A 17,641-nucleotide genomic window follows, 5' to 3' on the forward strand; every position below is an offset into this window, starting at 1 on the left:
TATGAAAGAAATTATTATTGAAGTCTCCATTAACATGAGAAAAATTAGGATTTGGAGGGAAAGAGATGGGACTAATCAGTGGTCACATTCATGTGGTCTGAGAAAAATCTCCCAACTCTCTAAAGCCAAATAAAAACCAGGCTTTCTGCTGCTTTTCTGCCCTTTAGGAAGAATCGCCATCAAAAGTGTAAGAGATTTGGTTAGGGCTAATTTTAGGAGTGTGATGATCCATAGTTTTCTTTTCATTTGCTCGTAGGGGTTGCAAATTGCTAATGATCTGCAGCAGAAATTAATTATTGCTAATTATCCCCTTTCAGCCACAGCTCAAGTCTTCTTTTAGCACAGTGTGCGGATGCAGGTTAAATGAAGTCCAAATTTCATTCCCTCTTCTGTCCTTGAAGTAAACAGCAGATCACGTTCCCTCCTTGCATGCAGGTACAGGAATGCAAGGGGGTGGATGCTTGTCACGTTTCCAGAGGCAGAGAGGACGTCTGTATTTAAAGCCTAAAATGGGATTAGGGCGTCTCTTTTGTCACAGATTTCACTATTGCTTCTGGGGCTTTAAGTAGTATGAGGTGAGAGTGATATCTCTCCCAAACAAATATATTGAGGGAGATTCTGTGTGTGAAGAAGAACAGTGCATCTGGCTTCGTGTAAGTGAAGGTCACGATAATACTCCACATACACTGTGCAAAATGATGCTGTTTTATCCACAGTCTGTGTATAAACAGGTGCACTGTTATTGAAAAGTGTAATTTGCAGAACGTAACGGATAGAAATTAATTATACAAAGTGATTCCAGGATACCTGTTGTCAAACCGGTAAGGCAAACTACATGAGATTTGATCTATTCCGTGGTTACATTGCCTAAACCAGACACAAAGTTTTGATCAGCCCAGGGGGTGCGCTGAGCTGTGCGTCTCCTCTGCCTCGGTGAGCTGAATCTGGAGGTGGACAGAGAAATCTGAAAACACCCACCAGCAAACTGCAGTGCTGTCAGGGGACAAAGAGAAGTCCAAGTGTGTTGTTTTTTTGGTTTGGGGTTATTGTTGGCTTTTTTTTTTTTCTCTACCCTGTCACAAAGTTATTGTAATTTGGCTTTGTAGTGAGCCAACTTTAATGAGGCTAGAGCGTGCTTGTTGGCAGTGTGCGCTCTGCCTTGTACAACCTCGGGAATGCATCAACTCTGAAGGCACCTACAAAAGTTAGCCAGCAGGACAGCAAGTGCCTCAATTTCTGCATTTCATCACATGCATAATTGCTGTGACATTGACCTACGTACTTGTGTGTAATGGCAGAGTTCTCCCAGCAGTGAACGTGGAAATTTCCGGGGCAGGGCCCAACAAAATATGTGTTCTTCTTGCAAAAGAGCCACAAGATCCTCTCCTTTCATTAAATATCCCAGCACTTAAATGGCTCCTGCAGTCTGCAAATATGTTTTGAATCTCATCCCTCTCTGGCTTAGAGGTGTGATTTCAGCTAAAAGACATGAATGATCTTAGAGACAGGGAGAGTTTGGGACATTTTCTTCAGCTTGTGTTCATGTGGAGGAAAGCAGAGACCGCCAAAGCCCTATTTTTAGGTGCTGTCATTTTTGAAATCAAGTCCCTGTGGTGAATGTAGCCTCCTGTTGACTTTAAACCATCAACTGTGAAGCTGCTACTGCTTCTTTCACCTGTATCTGGCAAGTCCTCACACAACTCGCTTGATGCCAGTCATTCACTGGTGGGAACTGTGATAATCTTGTCTGTGGCTGCATTTTTAAGGTTTAGGTTAAAAATCTTTCTATCAGACCTCATCTTTTTGAGACAAGCAACATAGCTTAAAATATTCATTTACTGAAGGGACAGAGTATTTTTAAAACAAAATACCATGCTGCTGTCTAAAATCTTGTAACTCCCCCTATTTAGATGTGAAAAAAAAAAATCTCTAGCACAGAGAACTGAAATGAAAAATAATCTGACCCAAAGTGTATGGGATTCAAACAGTTTTCTGTCAATTTGGGAAGTCTTTTATTCTTTATTATGGTTCAATCTGTGTTGAGAAGCCAGAAATTTTGTACTATTTGGAATTTTTTTATTCAGTGTTTTTAGCTGGATTTTGAGATGACTTGGTTCCTTTGCATTTGGTGGGGTGGCACCCAGGCAGTGAAATCTGGACCCCCCTCTGAGAGGGGACGATGGGAAAATGGATATTAAAACAGGCTGGTTGGAAGAACCAAATCTTAAAAGGCAGGGTCAAGAATATTTGTCCCTAAGGATTTTAGAGCAGTGTATATGGGAACTGGGGGGATGTTGCCCACAGCATCTACTCTGGGTCAGGGTGCCTGGTGTGAGGCAAGGTGAAACAGTGAGGGAGGATGTGTCCCTCGGGGCTGTGGTGCATGAATGGGACATTGTGGCAGGGTGTCCACCGGTGGGCCTGGGCAGTGGGTGAAAATGGGCTTCAGCAGGTGTTTGCCCCAGTTGCTGGGAGCTTCCCTTCAGCTGCCCAGGTGATGGGGACGGGGCTAGGGCTTCTGAGGGGCACGAAGCCACCTGCTGCTGGTCAGCTACTGCTTTCTTGTTTCTCCTGCCCCTGTGCGACCTGCTGTGATCGTTTTAGCATCTGCAATAACAATAATCTGGTGAAAGTGTACTGCTGTAGAAAGCCTATTATCTGAACAGTGAGAATGAGAGCCAGTAATTCCCACATGCTTCTTAATGGCACCAGTCTGCTATGAAGAATGGTTTTGTTTCTGTGGAGCCAGCTCTTCTTAGCCTCAGCGTATATCTCTATTATAAGACACAGAGAAAATGAAGTGTGTGCTCGTCCCCTCTGTGTGTGGCAGGCATGAGTGCCAGTCTCTGCATCCCAGGGCTGTCCGGGACAGCAGCCGGCTTTCAGGGCCCCGACCATTTGGGCTGGTGGCAATTAGCCATGTGCTGAGACATCTCTGCTCCCTCCAGCACCTGCCCTTCCTCTGCAAGAAACCCAAGCGATGGCCCTCCTACGGAGGTGTGCCGAGGAGATGTGCTGTACCGAACTGTGCACCCTGAGAGCACGCTGCAACCTTCATTACAACAATTACTGAGGAACATTTGGCTGGAAATGCTGGCGCTGTCTTGCTATGAATCAATCAGTCGTTAACCTTAGCAGTATCGACGTGTTCTCACTATGCATCTCAAGCAGATTAATAAACAAAAGAAGAGTTAAGAGCCCGTTCTGCAGGCTGAGAGATGTATTCCTGCATTATTGGGTCTGGATAAATAGTGACATTTCATTGTGTTGTGAGAGCTTTATGAAGGAACTGCGATGTGGGAGAGGGAAGAGACAATGGTGCTGAGATGTGCTGATAAAGAACGAAGCTGGGTAAAGCAGTGGGAGTAATGCACGTGTGCGTGCACATCTGAAAAGCATCTGGCAGAGAGCTAACACTGGCTAGGTAGAAAACCTTTCGATTTCTTCTGTCGTGTCATTTGTGATCCCTAACTTCTTGAATCATTCTGGGAACAATTCACATCAGTCTGCTGAAGAGAAAGGAGGAGAAGAAAAAGAACAAAGTTTGTGTGAAAGGACATCTTTTTGATGTGTCTTTTTAAGTGACCACAGTTGAGAACATTTGCTTATGTCTTGCCAAACATAGTCCTGTGTATCGTGAGCTACCTGCGTACTTTAAGACACTTTTTTCTTTAGAAATCCAAAAAAGCAGGAAAAGTGTCTCATTCAGAAGTCTGTCTCGTGGCAGTGTATAAAATGAGTGAGGTCCCCTGTTCCATTTCCCCCTCCCAGTTTTTGTTTATAAATCCTGTTGGCCAGCGGCACCCAACCACTGGCTGCTGGCCAACGTGATGCCCACAGGGCTCTTAGACATTTGCTGGAACAATATTCCTGTCAGCAGTCCAGCCCGAGGAAATACAACACTACCTACGGAGCTGTAGGTGCCCAAGGTTTCTGCTTGCAACAAGCCAGGGCTGGGGACCTCCCCTTCAGGCCACAGCAGCCTGGCTGGCGCGGTAAGGGAGACACTGCCATCCCTGGGAGATGGGACAATGTTGGCCACCGCAGCTCGGTGCCACTTGCCAGCCGCCTCTCACAGCAACGCTGGCACCTCGGCAGGCAGCGGAGTCCTGCGATGGCAGCCAGAAATTTGGGATGACTGAGAGCAACCTGCTTTTCATTACCTGGCTCCTCCTGGGTAAATAAGGGAGCAGATGTGACAAGCACAGCAAACCACACCGAGCTCCTGCGTCCTGGGCTCTGCAGCTGCCTGTGACAGCAGCCAAGCTTCCCGACTTCAGTCAGCAGAGAGCAGGCACCAGGTCTGTAGCTGTCTAAAGCAGGCAGCCTGGAAAATAATGTCCTTTTTACAAAACACGAAGCACTTCATTGACCCTCCTGCATAAATGTTAGGACCTGTGGGCACCTGAATTTGAAAGTCCCAAACCTGGATAAGCCTTTATGAATGAACTGAGTATCTGCAAAAGAGGTGCCCAGATGGCATTTGGAAAAAACTGCCCATTTCGGTGCCCACGCACCAAGTGTCCTGGAGCTTGACAAGTCACCAGAGGCCTCGGCAGTTTCATTTTTCTTAATTTCTGACATATGCATAACTTCAGCTATGACACAATTAATTTAAGCCATTAGCGAGAGCTGGATCTGGGCCTTTATAGAGCCAAAGGGACTATATATTGTGTTTTAGGAATGAAACAAATTCTGCTTCTATTGAGCAGGGGTTACAAGGGACTAATCTGCCTTTGGATGTGGTTCTTCAATCAGCTTTAGGTAGTTCTGCTGCTGGGTAAGGTATTTGCCACTCTGAGTGCAGGTGGGTCTTGGGGGTACTCAGAAGCCCTTGCAGCAGTCATCAGTTTGCACAAACCATCTGATAAATTTCAGATAAAAAGTTATTTCCAGGCAGACTGATCTGAAGCTTATTGCTTTATGCTTTTTTTTTCCTTTATCCACATCTTTAAAGTGTGTTCATTCGGGTCCCAAGCAAGACCTTATTAATGACCTCCTGTTAGCTTCTCTTTCATGAATACGAATATCTTCATGCAAGGTTTTGAACGTTCATCTTTGTAAAAACCTGACCTTTAAAATCAGCACCAGTGTCTGGCAGCTTTATACAATCTTCATTTATACTAAATAATTTCAGTCCATTTTAAAATTTTCTCAATATTTTTTATCCTAAATATATATGTATATAAATAATTTCTGAAGTGTCCTAAGTTTTAGACCTTCTATCCAGTTCTATTTTACTGTCTCTGATTTTATATATACACTAGATATATTTATAGAATAAGTAGTTCTTACAACTGAATATTTAAATCAGAATGAGGAATTTATGAGGTTTTCTATGTTAGAGTGTTCATTATAAAACCACAATGTTCTTTATCACTCTAGCATCTTGCATTATTCTTTTATGCAACTATACAGATTGGTTTGAAAAAAAAAAAAAAGCCCTCTGTGGCTATCTCAATTTTTAATCAATCCATACCGATTAGTTGTGTTTGGTCAGATGTGTAATATGACATTGTTCTTCTGCTGTGACTAGATGAATGCACAGCTAATCATGATATGAATCATTACATTTGCAAAGCAAAATCCATTTTCTACAAATTCACTTCTAATGAGTGTTTTTTATAAAGATGAATTGCTGAAAGGCAATATTTTTGAATATATCGGTCATTTTTAAGTGTCTCCCTTGAGCAGCTTTAGAAATTACTTGCACCTGATTTGAAGCATGGCAAAGCAGCCAGGACTCAGAATAGGGCTCCCATGGGTGTTACTGGTCTGAGTTGCTGAAGTGGAAGGTGATGAAGTTGGAGGAGGGAACCAGCCTGGCCTGCCCCAGCCCCCCCACTCGTACAGAGCATCCCAAAGTCCTCTTTAACCTAGCTTTTTCTGTAGTTATTTGGTTTAAAAATTACTGATCTGGACTCAAGTAGCATTATCTCTGTGCCCGTGGTTGGTGTCGATTTAGTGTCCATTTACCCCTAGGTTATTCCAGTCTAGTCAAGCCATACAAAGTATGAGAATCGAAGAATCGGAGGCAGTGCTGGGAAGGAGCAGCAGGGCAGTGGGTGCAGAGACCACAGCACCCACACTGGAGGTGCTGGGGTCCCTGGGCTTGCCCTGGTCCTTTCCGTGGGCTGTGCAGCTGTGTGGGCGGCTCACCGGCCGCCCCTCGGTGTGAAGTGTGGCGGTGGGGGTAGCATATTTTTGCAGCAAATGTTTGTGCTTCTGTAACCAGAGACTCAGGTTAATGTGTGGTTTCCTGCCAACTTTCTCATGGAGGAACACCAGGAGTGAATGTTCCCATTGCATCAGTGTTTTCTGTCCGACCTTCCTTCCATTTAGAGTCTCGTTGTCATATGCTCTTGAGATGCATTTTCCCCTATAAATTTACCTTGGTAAATAGCCAAGCTCACAGCCTCAGCACGTGAATCTTGAACAAGCTTGCACATGGGTGAGAAGATACAGGAGACAGTGGTGGGTGGTCTCAAACTCACCACAGTTCATGAGGCTCAGGCCTCTTTTGGATGCTGTCCCTGGTTCCTTGCGTAACGCTGGGCACGTCACTCAGCAGAAGCTGGCAGCTTGTCAGAGCCACCGGGAGATGAGTGGTGCTGGAGCTCCTCAGGAGAGGGTTTGTTGCAGGGCTGATCCCTGAGCTTGGCACTTCATCTCCCACGGAGATGTCCCAGCCCCAGCTCTGCTGGAGGGGAAAAGGATCTGAGCAGAAAAGGAGGGGAAGACCGCAGACCTGCAGAGTCTTCAGTGGAGTTTGAAAAGACTGGCAGAGCAAAAGCAGGGGCCGCAGCTGCCCTTTCTCCCTCTAGTGTCTGCTCATCTCTGTTGGCTTTAAATGCAGGCTGGTACCTTTCTGAACCTTTAGTTTTTATCTGAAAATGGGGATTATTGCTTTCTGTCTCACAGCCCGTCCTGTCTGTCTGTCTAGGCTCTCAGTGGCACACAACAGGAGGAGTTAATAGATCGAGCATCTGCTGCAGCTGGGACCCAATATCTCAGGGTGTCATTAGACACTGTAGTTACACACAAGATGGCAAAAATGAAGTACCAAAATGAGAGAGACATAAAAATACAATGGTAATAGCACTGTGTTGATAAAGATGAGTGTCTCATGGCACTCCTTGAAAGCAGAGAGGAATTCTCTCTTGTACGTTATTTGCAGTGATGTTAGCATCTTGATGCTGCCTTTAAAAGAGAGAGAGGGAGAGAAAAATTCCCAGAGAATGAGATTTTCCTGTGCCTGAAGGAAAAGAACGGGAAGGTGTTTGTCTATGAGTGCACACAGAGATGAGATCGTCACCTCATGGCACATCCAGAACAACTGCAGGAAGCAGAGTGTTTGATTTAACACTACAGGAGCAGGATACGGCACTTGAAGATCTCATAGGCAGTTAGATGCCTTAGCCCCCTTTGGATTTAACTCCAAGCACTTGCAGATTTAAAGAAAAAAAAAATGTTGTCTCTGATGAGGGAGTAAGAATGCATAGCATGAGCTCTCCTCCCAGCCCAACAAATGCTCTGCAGAAAGCAGCCAGCCCGCAGAGCAGGAGAACCTCTCTGGGTGGACAGAGTCCCGAGGACAGGTCTGCATGGAGGAGTTCAAGGTGCTGATTAGGATGTATTTGTTCTGCCTCTCTTGGAGAACAGCAAGTGGAAAATACAATTTAAAAAACTCAGCCCCCCAGCTCCTGAAGAACTAGAGGAAGTGAATTAAATTACTGTAGGAAGAGAATAATAGCTGGTAGAAGTGTGAAGTGTTGATCTTATGTATTTTTTGCACATTGTTGAGATCCTTAAAGGCTGTCAGCATTTTTAATTAAATATGACAGCTTGACAAAAGGAGCAGCTAGGTGTGAAACGCATATACTGCTGGAGGGAGGCTTTTTGCACCACAGTGACCTGGAATCGGGATGTCGCTGACTGTGACCTTCGCTGTGCTGTGCTGTGCAGGACAGCCAGGGCTGCAGGCGGGGTTGGCAGCTGTGCGGTCCCCAAAACTGGCACACCACGTTCATTACTGCAGGAGCAGGGCACTGTGTGAGCACTGTTGGTGCCACCTGCTGCTGCTATTGCCACACACCAAGTGCCAGCCCTTCCCCCTGACATGGAAGCTCGGTTTCTTGTTGGTGCATTGGACCTACTTTGAAAAATGCTGAGAAACCACATTTTCCTAAGCTTCTTTTTGTTGGGGAAACAACAACAATGTAGTTGTAAAATTCTGGCATTTAATCTTATTGTTATCAGAGACCAGCCGTGACTGTAACCTATAACTATGCTCTTTCTACCATTACATGGCTTTTTCATTATGTGCTACCTCTAATGTAAGACTTGCCTAGCTGAAGTAACACTTGCTGCGCTTCGGGCATCTGTTATTAATTAATTTTCTATACACTGTAAGAAACCCAGTCACACTAAGTTTATTTAGCATAGTGTGTGTATTTAATGTCTTCTGATTATGCTTTCTTTGCTCTTCCAATTGCAGGATTTTCCTGCTATCAGGACACAGCAGCCTCTGCTGCCCTGATGCAGCAGTATCTGTCTGTACCTCTGTCATCAGTAGCTGACTCATAGATGACTTGAAATCCAATCAAAAATGGAGCTGAAAATGCTTAAAAATTTTCAGTGCCATTTCAGATTTTGGAAGGACTTGAGTATTTCAATATTTTCAAGATGAGGGCCAAGTCTGTCATGTGTTTGACTCTTGAGAAACTACAGAAACCACAGTCAGGCAGAGTTTCAAGTGAGACATGTTGTAGAAATGTGTTCTTCCATCTAATTCATGAAGTAAAACTACCTTTCAGTTCAGAAAAATGATCTGGATTTCTCGAGTAGTAGGGTTGTACACTCGTGCGTAGCACAACCTTTTCACTGCTGTGAAAATTATTCGGGTAGAAAGATATTGTCAGAGGGGACTGCATGTCCTGGAAAGAAATGAGTGGGAAACCCTGTGCAGGAAAACTTTTAGTTGTACTCAGCTGAATGTAATTGAGCTATACTTCAGTGGTGCAGAAATAGAATCTCCTGTGCCCCCAAGTAGGTGAAAAGTTCAACTAATCCCTCACAACCACGTAAATTATCATTCAATATTATCCCTGTGGATTTCTAGCACTCATTCTGCCATAATTTGTCCTTCGTATCCATAAGCATAAATAGTCATCAATGCACAAAGGTGCACATTTGAAACAAACATTCTTTGAAAAGAGTGAATTAAACATTATGTATCAATAACATACGATTCAGTGTTGCTTATGCATTGTTTATTTCCCTACGTCAACGTATAAACAGCGTGGTTAATGACAAAATCAAATGCTACCGTTCTGTTCTTACATTAATTATCATGCCTGGAGCAGCATAGGATTTGCTGCTATAAAAAAAAATAATAATAAAAGGAAATAAACGATGTGCAACAGTGGAAAGTACAGCTCTGCTCTTGCCGCTGTGGCTGTGAGCTGCACGGGGATGGGAAATGCAGTGAGAGCGCTGTCAGGGGCGTTGAAGGTGGGCAGTGTTGGACAGGAAGACCCCTTCATCTCAGAGGGGCTGGGAGATATCGAAACAGAGAAATATCGATGCCTCTGCCTGGTGGTTGCAGATCTGGCCCATGTGGCCCTGTAGCCGCTTCAGAAACTTGTACAGGAGGTGAATACCACTGTACAGCCCAGCATGGGTAAAATCAAAACAAAATGTGTGTTCGGCAGAATGTCAATAAATGTGTTCCAACAGGGGCTTGACAGCTTAGCTGGTCATTTTCTGCCTACCTGCTGTTGAGGGAATTTTTTGGAGGGGAAAAAAATAAAAAATAAAATCTCTCTTCTAAAACCATAAGTCAATTCAGAGGAAAACTCTGACACACGCCCAAACAGCATGCTGCTTTTTAACCATATCTGCTTCCAGTTTCAGGTTATGAATTTATAAGGTTCCGTTTGTTCATTAGCATGTTTGTTACTCGTTTTGATAGACAAAACGATAGTCTTATCACACCCTCTGCATACAAAGGGCTGAGCATGTGAGTCTGCAGTTTCTATACACCTAGTCAGCTGCTAAATTATTGAACTTCGTCTGATCTAATTCTGCCAGAAAAACTGGGTTATACTAGGTTCCTTTCCTTAAGCACTGGCGCATTGGTGGGACTAAGATTGACACAACTTTCCACTTTAAAGGTTGTTTCGATTTATTCCTGCTGTTAAAACAATGTTGAGCCTTTTAGAAAAATAGTGTGGTTTTGAACAGTTTCGAAAAGTAGTTTATTTGCCAAAACAAGAGTATGGAATATTACAACGATATTATGAATTAGAACAACAATATTGGAGAATAAACTCTAATCACTTTATCAGAAATCAGAACAACTTCCGAAAAGGTTAGTATGCACAAATAAATATCTGACATTGTTTCCATTTTTAATGGATTCATAGATCTACAGAATGGTTTGGGTTGGAAGGACCTTACAGCCCATCCAGTTCCAGCACCCTGCCATGGACAGGGACACCTCCCACCAGCCCAAGTTGCCCAAAGCCCCATCCAGCCTGGCCTTCAACACCTCCAGGGCTGGGGCATCCACAGCTTCTCTGGGCAGCCTGTGCCAGTGCCTTACCACCATCTGAGTAAATAATTTCTTCCTTATATCTAATCTAAATCTTCTCTCTTTTAGTTTAAAAGCATTATTCATTGTCCTATCACTGCACTCCCTGACAAAGAGTCCCTCTCCTGCTTTCTTGTAGGCTCCCTTTAGGTACTGGAAGGAGGTGACAGATAAAGGTAAATGGTGCAAAGTAATCCAGTATGATGTTTAGGAAAGGAGAGAAGGCGCATTTATTCAGAAATCTTTAAAAGCTGCACTGACTTCTTTTGGTTGGTTTGTTTGTTTGAGTGTAGGTTCAGAGCCTGAACACAACAGATAAAGCACATGGGAGAACTGCATCATCTGTCATGGTCTTCACTCAAGAAATTTTCACACTAACCCATTCTTTCTCACCTCTAAAATCTCTTCCATAGAGGTTTTCATTTAACTGGAAAGACTACAAAATCTATTTCTAGATGAACCCTAGAAGGAAAGGTTAGCCTGGCAAGAAAGCTGATTGCTTTTCCAGTTCAGAGCTGCTTTTGGAAACAATGCCTGAGCCAGAATTTGCATCACTTCCAAACTGTTAGGTGCTGCCTGAGGTGGTCATTTTAAACCTATTTTAATTAAACTATTTTCTGTCATCAAAAAAGCTTTTCTTTTGGGGGGGACTCAAGTTTCAAAGAGTGAGAATGTGGGACTTCAAGGAAACTTTGATGAGGGAAATATTGAAATAGCTTCCCCCCACCCCCTTTTGTTTCAGTGAGCCCAGACTGGCTTGCACTATCCTCATTGATCTAATTATTTCTTCCTGAGCCACGATTTACCTTCCCAAACTACCCCATCTTCCTTTGCTCTGAAGTTAAATCATTAAATAAAGATCATAAAGAATAGAAGTAATTCCCCGGATTCCCTCATTAACAGTGTCCTCTGGCTTCCCCAGCTCGTGCGTGCAATGAAAAGGATCAAGACAGCACTTCCAGCTCCCTCTTTCCCCAAGCCCTTGGGAGGAAGCCCATGTCTGGCATCTCCATAGGTCCCTGTCCCGACCTTCCCCCTGTAGCTCCGCAGGAGGGACGGGGATGCCCGCAGAGGACGTGGCACGTAGCTAGCAGCAGCGAGAGGCCTGGTTGCGGTACCCTGCGTGGTGCGTCCTCAGCAAACAACGCGGCAACTTCTGCCCTGTTGCTGCTGCTCTGGGCCCTGGGAGCCAGCCAGGAAAACATCATCTTGAAGTGATTTGCAAACCCTGGTAGAGCGCTGCTTAGAGAAAAACTGCTGGCTCTAATCCTGATCTTGCATGAAGCTTCAGTACCTAGCCTGGTAGGAGCAAGATGCTTTCAGGAGGCTGAGGGGAGTCAGCCTAATTTTCAGGGCCAAGGAGGGAAAAGTAACTGATCTGTATGCCCTTGATGGGTGAACCTGACCCTGCATGTTTTGAATTTGAGTTCTTTCTTGGCTCAGCTAGCAGTGATATTCTTTTAAAATCTCAGTTAGAGATCACAGAGAAGCTCCCAGGGGAAAGACATGTCTCGGAGCCCACCTCCGCCTTTGGCTCCTGAACGAGGAGGGGTGTGTCTGGGCAGCAGCGAACACCCTCCTGATCTCAGCCCCGAGCCCCCTTCTTTAGGAGGTTCTGGCTGGAGACAGCTCTGGTTTGTCCCTCAGGTGATGAACTTGTGTAAGATCTGAAACCAGCCCAGGGAGTGCTACAGAAGAGCTCAGAGGCACGATCACCTCCCTTTCTTCCCATCCTATGATCTTTGTGAACTGAGGAATTTGGGTGGTTCTGCACCTTTACAGCTCAAACTTACCCTAAAGCCATGTAATTCAAACTGGACTAGGGGAAAAATATCTAAAATATCAAGCTGTGTAGGGAAAGGATTATTTTGTTTTTGCTGGTAGAAACATTTTTTGAACTTAGCTTCTGATGATTGATTTTTAGCATTTATTTTTTTATGGTAGCTAATTAACAGATGTTTGGCAGCAGAGCTGCCTCTGTGCACATTTCCCTGAATGGAGCCTTTCCAACTCCTCAAGTAAGCCTGGACAGTTTCACAAAAATCCTCTGTAGGGAAAAAAGCCTCATCAGCTGCACAAAGGTTAATTACCAGGGAGGCTGATCCCGTCCCACCGCTGCTCCAGCGATGCTTCTGCTCACAAGCACCACAGGCCCACACCATCTCTCTGTGCCCACATCCTTTACCCGTAAGCCCACCCCAGCACCGATCCCATAAAGGCCTTCCCACAGCAGCCCAGCCGGGCGTTATGCTGCCAACTGAGGCTTGCTGCAGCATCCTCTCTGTGCATGGAGGAAAGGTGCAGGATTTATCTGTGTTGTTTCTCTGTCCTGTTGTTCTTCCCACGTACAGCAGAATAATTACATCCTAGAGAGAAAAAAAAAACACACAAAAGCAGAGCTTTTGTCCTTATCTCTTCCCACTTCCCTGCTTGTTCTCTTTTTATTCAGTGATGTTTGAAATGGTTTTCCCTTAAACATTTCAAATATGTCTCCATCTCCTTCCCTCATTTTTAATAATTTTTTGTAGAAAACATTATTTTAAAAAGAGATCCCACAAGATGATATTTTTTTTTCACCTCAGGAAGACCTCCAAATTTGGAAGACAGGTCCCTTTTGAAGACAGGGAAGGGTAAACCATCCAGCGTTTGAAATTTCTGTTCAGATCTGCTTTTGGTGCCCGCAGTGCTCTCCCAAGAGTTTGGGCAACATTTACCCCTGAGGTAGCAATTAATGATGGAAATTTTAAGTGGAATTACATTTTTTTCCTGGGGGAAGTCTGACTGCCTTCTTTGATGAATTCCCCATATTATTGGACAAGTAATTTCCCAAAACCTGTTATTCTGGATTGTTATTTACTTTGGTTGTAAGTCTTTTTGCTAAATTCACCACAGTATTAATCATTCAACGTTCATCAGGATTTCCACCCCCCCCACCCCCAAAAAAAAACCCCTATCCTTCTCTCACTATGTAGCATCTAGTCATCTCAGCATGTGATTTGATTTTACTGATTCCTGTGCAAAGCAGCATGCAAGCTCCTGTCCAAAAATGTACCTTTCTAGCTGATGGTCTGAAAACACTTCTGATATCTCATTCACTTCATAAGACAGGAAAATAGAGTCAATTATCCACCCAGAAGAAAGCTTGGATTGCATTGAGGCTCATGGCAGTCTGTGGGAAAACTGGCAGTGGAAGAAAAAGAAAACGACCTCCTCCCATCCCACTGATGGTAAAATCTTGCCGAGGACTTGGTGTGGTAGCACTGAACACGTGCACATGCTCTGGTCTAACATTTCCCCTTATCTCTTAATTTATGCCTTCATTAAGCTTAGTCTAAAATGCTGATTCCATCAGAGGACAGAGCTTTGATGAAGAGCACTGCAGTTCTGAGTTTCATTTTGTTTCTTTTTATTGCTGCACTTCTTTATATTGTATGTGCACTAAAGAGAAATGTCGTCTCCTATTTGGCTCAGAGCAGAGGCAGAACTTTAGTGCCATACTTAGGCTCGCTTTAGCTTGAGCAGGTTACTAAAAACTAATCAGCGTGTATATCTGACTGCTGCTCCCAACAAGAAGCAAGGCTTTCAGGAGCTTCGGAGTTGTTTGGTGAAAGCTGAGAGGTTTGCTTTGGTTCTGTGAACATCTCTATTTTCTGAAAGAGAGCTCTCAGACAAGCGTGTCTTTCTTTACATGAATTCTGACCTGTCTAATATCAGCAGCTAGAGATACAACTACTGGTCAGCTTGTGATACGATCTGCATCCATCACACGTAGCCCTCTGCTTTCTGGAGAAAAGGAGGCTGGGTGAGACGGTGATCACCCGGGGTGTTAGATGCTTGTCCAGAAGGAACCTTTTAAAATTCATCAGCTGCTGTTTGGGATATCATAGAGCCTTCTGCACTACTGAAAAACAATGCCACATGTTCCCACTTAAAAACTTTTTAAAAATCAAATGCCAGAAAATTAAAAAAATCTGGGATTAAAAAAGGAAACCTGGGGTGAAGTATCTGTTACACCTTTAATTGCATCCTCTGCTAGGATCTTTTCCTATAACGGAGGGCATATGATAATGAGCATAAAAGTGAAAAGTCAATGTATTTGTGTTAAAGAGGGATATAAGTTTTCTTTATGCTCAGTAGGAAAGTCCTTTCTTGAAGCATTTATTGCAGAGTTGTAAAAAAATAATTCATAAAGGAAAGCAATTTTACCAGGAAAATTATGTCTTAAAAGCTGTTTTCCAATTTACAGTGCTTTGTTTGTCTTTTGTCACAACAAAAACGTTCAGCATGTTTCAGGGGTCCATACATTTTTATCCCTTCTTCTACTCAGGAAATGTCATTAATCTGCAGAAAAGATGGAAATGTTGACAGTGCTGCTCTTAGCAGGAATCGCATGTTTCTAAAAGGAAAAATTTTTGGTATCTCGTCACAGACACAAGCTGATATCTGAACCCCTGCGAACAACCTGAGGCAGGTTTTTACAGTCACCAATGCCAAAATTCACTTGGGAAAACAACAACAACAAAAAAACTTTCTCAATTTCTGACCACTAATTACAATTAAAACCAGACTTCTCCGTTTTCCCAAACAGATGGGAAAAAATCAAGATGTTAAGTAGCATCATTTTCACCATGGGGCTCTTTCAAAGGCTCTAAGCTTCTGGATGGCAGCAAGATTTTTGGTTGAGTTTTTCTCCTTGTGTTTAGTCTCCGTAGCTCTAAAGGCACAAGACAGAGGAGCTGCGCACAGCTCTCTTCAGCACGCCCCGCTTGTTTTCTCTTCTGCTCAGTTAGCAAACTTTACTCAAAGTAGGTTAATGTTTCTAATGCACAGCAGGCTCCAAAACCAAAGCTTGATTTTTATTTTAATGTTTTAACCTGTCAGCACTCACCCATTCAACAACCTCTTCTATCTATTTACCTAACATGGGATATTTTAAAATGAGATTCTCTAAGACGCAGGCACTATTTTTAGAAAAATAGAGGGGTTACTTTAAAGATAATCAGGCAATTAGCTTTTCTGCAATGACAATTGTGGTTTGTCTTTTCCTAACTAAGCCTTTACTTGTGAGAATTTTCATGGGGAATCATCCAAGAAGAACGGGAGGCAGTGGGACTTGCGTCAGAAGGCAGATGTATTTTTGGGTACCCCGCATTTAACGTTCTCCCCCACCATTACACTTGCATCAATTTTTCAGGCTCTGAAGACTTTGGACCTGGGCTCTGGTTGAAGACTGTGCCGTGACGGGGATGCAGGCAACCATGGGGCTGCTGGTGGCGCAGAGGAAGTGGATACAGTGTGGAGGCAGCAGTCAATGTGTAAATATACATTTTCCTTCTTCCTTTTGAAGTCAGAGACTTTCGGGATGTTTCGCTCTCCCTGTGTAGCAGTGACCCATCACCAGCACACTCCCTGGCTCTGTGGGGTGCCAGCAACCACCAGCAGGAAGCTGGGAACTGCTCCCAGCCCCCGGTGAGGTGCTGGTGGTTGGCTGCTCCCCTCCGTCTGCAGCTTAGGGAGTGCTGCAGCTAAAACAGCACAGTATCAGAAGAGCTAATGGCTGTAAGGTTACATAGTGGAGTTCATGTCCAACAACATTTTTACAGCAAGCTCTGCGTGATTGTTGGGCTGGAAGAAAATGATAAATCTGTGTTTGTGTTTGCATGTCCTTTCGGCCGCTCATCAAACCCACATACGTCCTGGGGAAGTGTCAGTGGTGCTCAGGACTCTTTAGAAAACCTGAGTGGAAGCTAATAAGTGCCTTTTGGAAGGACAGGTCTGTGTCTCAGGCTTATCTTTAAGAGGTGGGCTCATTTGTCAAAACAGGGAGGCAATACCTAGTGAAAAGTGCTCACTGCAGTGTGTCAGGAGCTGGAGAGTGGAAACTATTAATGCAAGTATGTGGCCTGGAGGAACAAATATATTGGATGATCTCCTAATGGACGATTTTAAATCTGAAAAAAAAAAGTAAAAAAAAAGTATATATACTGAGTATATATTGCTTATATTGCTCCATCTGAGTTATTTGCCTGACTTTGATGAGAATTCTTCTTTCTGTGTCACTGTAGTGAAAAATCACAGGGAACTTCTTAATCTGGGGTAGGGAGAGACTTTATGCTTCAAGTTTTAATATCTCTGCACTTATGAAATATGTTATAACTTGGGTGCTTCTCATGAGAAGCCCTAGAAAGCAGCAGAAGTGGTTTCAGAGGCAGGAGGAGAGTTAGAATCACCAGTGTTAAAAAAGCAGTCTGTGTAAACTGTTTTACAGCTGAAGAGTTATGCAAAGCCATATCTTACCTTGGCCTCCTGCCCCAAACTGCATGTCTGTAAAGCATTCCAATCCTGCCTTGACACATTTTATAGCACATTTCAACTTTGAGGGAAATAAAGCAGTTGTTAAAATACTTCTGCAAGTCCTGTGGTCAGTCCCAGCAGCCTGCGGACCAGCTGACCTACGAGACTATCTCAGATGTGTGTAGGACAAGAAGTCTTCTTGGCTTATGTGCTGGCTGCTGTTTGCACTCTCACTGAGGAGCCCTTGCAGTTCACACAGAGATGCACGACTGCTTGGTAAATGTGTGTTCCCCACTTGCTGCTCGCTGCAACTCCCCGAGCTGCACCGGGGGAGCTCAGGCTGGGCAGGAGGGGGCGTTGCTTTCCCGTGAGGGTGGCCAAAGGCTGGAGCAGGCTGCCCAGCAAGGGGGTTGGTGCCTCACGCCTGCCAGTGCTCAAGGGGCATTTGGACACTGCCCTCAGTAACTTCCAGTGAGCCCCGGAGTGGTCAGGCATTTGGACTCAGTGACCTTTTTATTTCCCTTCCCACTGAACTGTTGTATTGTATTGTCTAATCACAAGTAGCAGTTGTTTAATCTTAGCTTAGAGGAGGTGCTTGCAAAAGATGATACCATCAGCTTCTGGAAAGTAAAAACCTGTTCTAAACAAAAATCCATGGGAGCAATGATGAAGAACAGATTGTCTACACGCTGTGTAGTTTGTGGCACCTAAATTTTTAGTGCCTAAATCTGAATTCCTTCAGTGGTTGGATAC

At 44.0% G+C, this 17,641-nt stretch overlaps 1 long non-coding RNA gene across 1 annotated transcript in view; it reads left to right on the forward strand.

The window, feature by feature from the left end:
- The window catches only part of LOC310902581, an 87,164-nt gene that overhangs the window by 20,045 nt on the left and 49,478 nt on the right, over nt 1–17,641 (forward strand). Inside the window, exon 2 of the long non-coding RNA XR_014586811.1 lies at nt 15,789–15,909. This is a non-coding gene — a long non-coding RNA (uncharacterized lncRNA). The remainder of the gene's footprint in view (nt 1–15,788; nt 15,910–17,641) is intronic.

This window comes from Anser anser (assembly GCF_964211835.1).
Source record: "Anser anser genome assembly, chromosome: 7".
NCBI classification, from domain to species: Eukaryota; Metazoa; Chordata; class Aves; order Anseriformes; family Anatidae; genus Anser; species Anser anser.